General features: G+C 45.7%; 1 pseudogene across 1 annotated transcript in view; it reads right to left on the reverse strand.

Moving 5' to 3' along the window:
• The window catches only part of LOC143277412 (uncharacterized), a 13,235-nt pseudogene extending 8,193 nt beyond the window's left edge, over nucleotides 1-5,042 (reverse strand). The window contains exons 1-3 of the transcript XR_013053738.1: nucleotides 4,615-5,042; nucleotides 960-1,051; nucleotides 182-440 (exon numbers count right to left, since the gene is read on the reverse strand). The product of XR_013053738.1 is annotated as an uncharacterized LOC143277412 (transcript). The remainder of the gene's footprint in view (nucleotides 1-181; nucleotides 441-959; nucleotides 1,052-4,614) is intronic.
• Nucleotides 5,043-5,711: the final 669 nt, after the last annotated feature.

Here is a 5,711-nt window from a genome sequence, read left to right on the forward strand (position 1 = left end):
TGTGTAAATCTGTTTAAGTGTTGTCACACGACAAAGTGGAGATGACAAAGACATTGTGTAAAACTGTTTAAGTGTTGTCACACCACAAAGTGGAGACGACAAAGGCATTCTGTACTCGGTACACACTCCGAAATGTAAAAACCCCATCACATTGCGACCTTTAACCTATGACCTCTCTGACCTCCGACCTGCAGGGTGATGGACAGATGGTGGGACTGGAAGAGACCCTCAGCGGCCACGTTGACCTCGATGCTGTAGTTCCCGGAGTCGTCCGGCCCCAGGTCCTCCACCACCAGCCCCCCGTTCTGCACGTGCTGCACGCGGCCCGAGTAGTCTCCCGTGGCCAGGAAGTGGCCGCGGACCATGGTGGCCACCACTGAGGAGGACATTGCGCCATCGTGGATCCAGTTGACGCCCATCACTGTCTCGTTGTCCGCTACCTTTCGCCACACCGGAGAGAGAGGGGGGGGGGCAGAAGGGGGCAGAGGGGAGGGGGGGGGGAGATGGAGAGAAAGCCCGGCCAGGTTATGTATGGCGTGACGCGGGTGTCAATACATATGTGTCGATTATCATAATAATGATAAAATGAAAAAAAAAGAAAAGATGAGATGAAAGAAGAAAAATAATGCACACACACACACACACACACACACACACACACACACACACACACACACACACATATATATATATATATATATATATATATATATATATATATATATATATATATATATGAAAGAGAAAGAGAGGGAGAGGTAGAGGCTCGCCAACACATCTCCTTCACCACCACCACCCTTTCTCTCACTCTCACTCTCAGTCTCTACCTGTCTGTATGTTTGTCCCTCTTCCTCCCCCCCCCCCCTTTCCCTTACAAACGAGAACAGACAGACACCACAATCTATTTCTTTGAATACAAATTGTTCAAAGCAAGACACCACTGCCAAACTCTCGCCTACCTTGAAGCGCCACGGAAGTGTCACCTTACTTCCTGCGCAGGCGTAGACGAAGTCATCGGGTTTATTTTCCCACTGCAACCCACAGACCAGACCTGCTGGGGGAAAAAAAACACAGGGCTATAGGACAATGCAGGAACCACAGGGCTATAGGACAATGCAGGAACCACAGGGCTATAGAACGACAGGGCTATAGGACAATACAGGAACGACTGGGCTTTTGGACAATGCAGGAACGACTGGGCTTTTGGGCAATGCAGGAATGGCTGGGCTTTTGGGCAGTGCAGGAATGGCTGGGCTATAGAACGACAGGGCTACAGAACGACGGGGCTATAGAACAACAGGGCTATAGGACATTGCAGGAACGACAGGGCTATAGAACGGCAGGGCTATAGGACATTGCAAGAACGACAGGGCTATAGAACGACAGGGCTATAGGACATTGCAAGAACGACAGGGCTATAGACGACAGGGCTATAGGACAATGGAAGAACGACAGGGCTATAGGACAATGGAGAAACGACAGAGCTATAGAACAACAGGGCTTTAGAACAGCAGGGCTATAGAACGACAGGGCTATATAATGAGAGGACTATAGGACAATACAAGAAAGACAGGGCTATAGGACAATGGAAGAATGAGAGGGCTATAGAACGACAGGGCTATAGGACACTGGAAGAACGACAGGGCTATAGAACGACAGGGCTATAGAACGACAGGGCTATAGGACATTGCAAGAACGACAGGGCTATAGAACCTGAATGACAGGGCTATAGGACATTGCAAGAAAGACAGGGCTATAGAACCTGAATGACAGGGCTATAGGACATTGCAAGAACGACAGGGCTATAGAACCTGAATGACAGGGCTATAGGACATTGCAAGAACGACAGGGCTATAGAACCTGAACGACAGGGCCACAGAACGAGAACGACAGGGCTATAGGACAATGGAAGAACGACAGGGCTATAGAACAACAGGGCTATAGGACAATGGAAGAACGACGGCTATAGAACGACAGAGCTATAGAACGAGAGCGACAGGGCTGTAGAACGACAGGGCTATAGGACGTTGCAAGAACGACAGTGTAGAGCTTGTGTTTTCTTTTATTTACTATCTATCTGTCTATCTATCTATCTATCTATTTACTTAATTAATTATCTAATTGTTTATTTATTCATTTATTATCTATCTATTTTATTTATTTCTTTATTCATTTATTCAGGCATGTATTCATTTATGTATCTTCTTTTTTTGCACGATTTTTGTGTGCTCCCTTTTGATTGGTGGGTGATGTATCTGGAATTTTAAGTGAAAAGCTGTGGAGCACCAGCGACCCTCCCTGTGTTATTTTGTTTAGCTGGCTCCCTCCTTAGCATTCAAAATGTAAGTTTTGCTTCTTCGTCTGAGCTCGTCTTTCATTATGTCCAGAGTACTTTGAGTAGTAAGTAGGTTAGGATTTGAACTGAATGAGAGAGCGTTAGGCCGGCCGTAAGAATGTGTTTGTGATTATATTTGTTGTGGGAGGGGGGATTCGTCATATCTAAATATCCGGGAGAATATAATGAATAATTGAGCAAGAAATGAAGATAAAAATGATTTCGTTATCATCCTTGGTCGGAATTGGTAGCGGAAGGTGTGAGACTGGGTATTTGTTACATTTTCATGTGTAACAACAATCCTGTTCGTGAAAGTATACTTCTGTCGTAAAAAAAAAAGAAAAAAGAAAAAAAGAAAAAAAAAAGCAGTTCCGTTTCTTTTGCATTGTGATCAAATGAGCACACGAGGTCTTGTTCAGCTGTGTAATGTTTTCTGTGTGTCTGTAGTTCCCATATAACTGATTTAAATCTGATCAGAATGTCTCGGACATATTTGTTGGTAACCGCTGTCAAGTAGGATTCCATGGATACGGATGTTTTGAATGTGTGGTATACAATACAGCTTGTGCTGCTGCTGGTATGTTCATTTCACTTTTGATCGTAACATCTATCAGTCTCAGCTTCAGAACATTGATTTGCCACACCCATACGAAACCAAGATAAGATAAGAAAAGAATAACTTGATTATCTCCAATTAGTGAAATCTGGTCAGGTGCATTATCACGACAATTAAACAACATAGAGACTATCACTGCAACAACAACAACAACAACAACAACAACAAAACAAAACAAAAATAACGAAGACACAGATGTAAAAAAAAATATCACATATACTGTTTCCCACATTCATTCCACACATCGCAGGCAATATTTCAAAATGTAAAAAAAAAAAAAAAAAAAAAAAAAAAAGAAGAAGAAGAAATAATAAACATTATTCTGCACAATTATGATTGTGAGCATAACATGCTGTATTACACACTGATTATGATTAAAATAATAACTTAATTATCTCACAAAGATAAATTGCACCCTGTGCGGCAAAACACAACCAATCAGTACACACATACATACACACACGCGCGCAGAAACAACATTAAACATTACTTGATCAAACAGGAGTAATAAACATATGTTTTCAAATAAAATCGTTTCACGTATTAGCTTTAAAAACATTATAATTATGATTACTACAACGCAATTATGAACATAAATATGTTCAAAATATGAAAGTTAACATCAGGCATATTATATTGAACAGTCATCCTGCATGATGCACATCTATCCTACATATTACACATTCATAACAACCATTTTCATGTGTTTTCAGCTAAATTAGATTGTTCTTTGAAAAAAAATCAATTAAAAAAACAAATAAAACTAGAACAAGGTACAATTTATCATGCATGGACTTTCACACGTACTCACATGAAAGCGCGCGCGCAGACACACACAACACACACACACGCGCGCGCACGCGCCCGCTCGTGTACGCACACACAGAGAAACACACGCGTATGCGCGCACACGCACACACACATACACGTGCACACTTAGTTCTCAAGAATTTAAAAGGTGGATTGAACGTAGAATAAAAGTCTTCATTGCTCTGGATTTCAATTTAGAAGTTCTGTAGCGTCGTTCTGATGGCAGTAACTCATAGTACTTTGCTGAAATACGGGTGTCGTCAGTTGGTATCTGCCTGCTTTTGTGAACCGCTCGCTTGGAGGCTGTTCCCCACGAGGTTGAGACGTACTCCATGATGGGTCTGACCGCTCCCATATAGACCCTGGCGAGAAGCCTGCTGTCTGCTCCCCAAGTCGTCCCGGCCAGCTTCTTCAGCAGGGCTAGCTTGCGGATGCCTCTCCTCTCCATCTCCTCAATCTGGGGCCTCCAGGTCAGGCGGGTGTCCAACTTGACGCCAAGGAATGTTGGTATATCTCTCTCTTCCCCAATATCTCATTCGCTCTCAGTCCCTCACGCCCAATCTCTGTCTCTAAATCCCCCCTCCTCTCTCTCTGTCTGTCTGTCTCTGTCTCTCTCTGTCTCTGTCTCTCTCTGTCTCTGTCTCTCTCTGTCTCTGTCTCTCTCTCTCTCTCTCTCTCTCTCTCTCTCTCTCTCTCTCTCTGTGTCTCATTCCTGTCTCATTGTCTCTGCCTGTCTGTCCGTCTGAGTCTGTTTCCTCTCTCTCTCTCTCCCTCCCTCTCTCTCTCTCTCTCTCTCTCTCTCTCTCTCTCTGCATCTCTATCTCTCCCTCCTCTCTCTCACTCACTCACTTACCCAAGTAGAGGATCAGAGCCAGCACCATCCACCCAACCCCACACCCACGAATGGCCATGGTCAGCGGCACTGAGAACACACACGGAATAGGTCACGGTTCAATTCAGCACAGAGAGCCAACCCAGTCTGCTAGAACTGACACACACAGAGAACTTCACAGCAGAGAGAGCCAACCCAGTCTGCCAGAACTGACACACACACAGAACTTCACAGCAGAGAGAGATAGCCCAGTCTGCCAGAACTGACACACAGAGAAAACTTCACAGCAGAGAGAGATAGCCCAGTCTGCCAGAACTGACACACAGAGAAAACTTCACAGCAGAGAGAGATAGCCCAGTCTGCCAGAACTGACACACACAGAGAACTTCACAGCACAGAGAGCCAACCCAGTCTGCCAGAACTGACACACACACACACACACACACACAGAACTTCACAGCACAGAGAGCTAACCCAGATACGTCTTCCTTTTCCCGACTCATGGTCAGCGCCAGCGTCCTTCCGGTCGGAGTCACTTCCGACATGGGTTGCCGTCTGCAGAGATGTTGGTGCTAAAGGGGCTGATCCACTGCCCGGCGGTGTCGTACGACCGATACATGCTACAGAGAGAGAGAGAGAGAGAGAGAGAGAGAGAGAGAGAGAGAGAGAGAGACGCAAGTGTCCTGTATCAGACAGCTCTCCATGTTCAGAAAGCGTGCGACTCAGATGCTCCCGAGTCGTCGGGCGCACGAGGCAGTCAAGGCTTTGCACAATCCACGGTCCTCAGCCAGTTTGCTGGTGTCACCCCATCGTCTGTCGACATGTCTGAGGTCTGTCTCCACTGTTTACTGGTGTCACCCCATCGTCTGTCGACATGTCTGAGGTCTCTCTCCACTGTTTGCTGGTGTCACCCCATCGTCTGTCGACATGTCTGAGGTCTCTCTCCACTGTTTGCTGGTGTCACCCCATCGTCTGTCGACACGTCTGAGGTCTGTCTCCACTGTTTGCTGGTGTCACCCCATCGTCTGTCGACATGTCTGAGTTCTGTCTCCACTGTTTGCTGGTGTCACCCCATCGTCTGTCGCCGTGTCTAAGGTCTGTCTCCACTGTTTGCTGGT

The sequence above is a fragment of the Babylonia areolata genome, chromosome 34 (assembly GCF_041734735.1).
Source record: "Babylonia areolata isolate BAREFJ2019XMU chromosome 34, ASM4173473v1, whole genome shotgun sequence".
Classification (NCBI taxonomy): domain Eukaryota; kingdom Metazoa; phylum Mollusca; class Gastropoda; order Neogastropoda; family Buccinidae; genus Babylonia; species Babylonia areolata.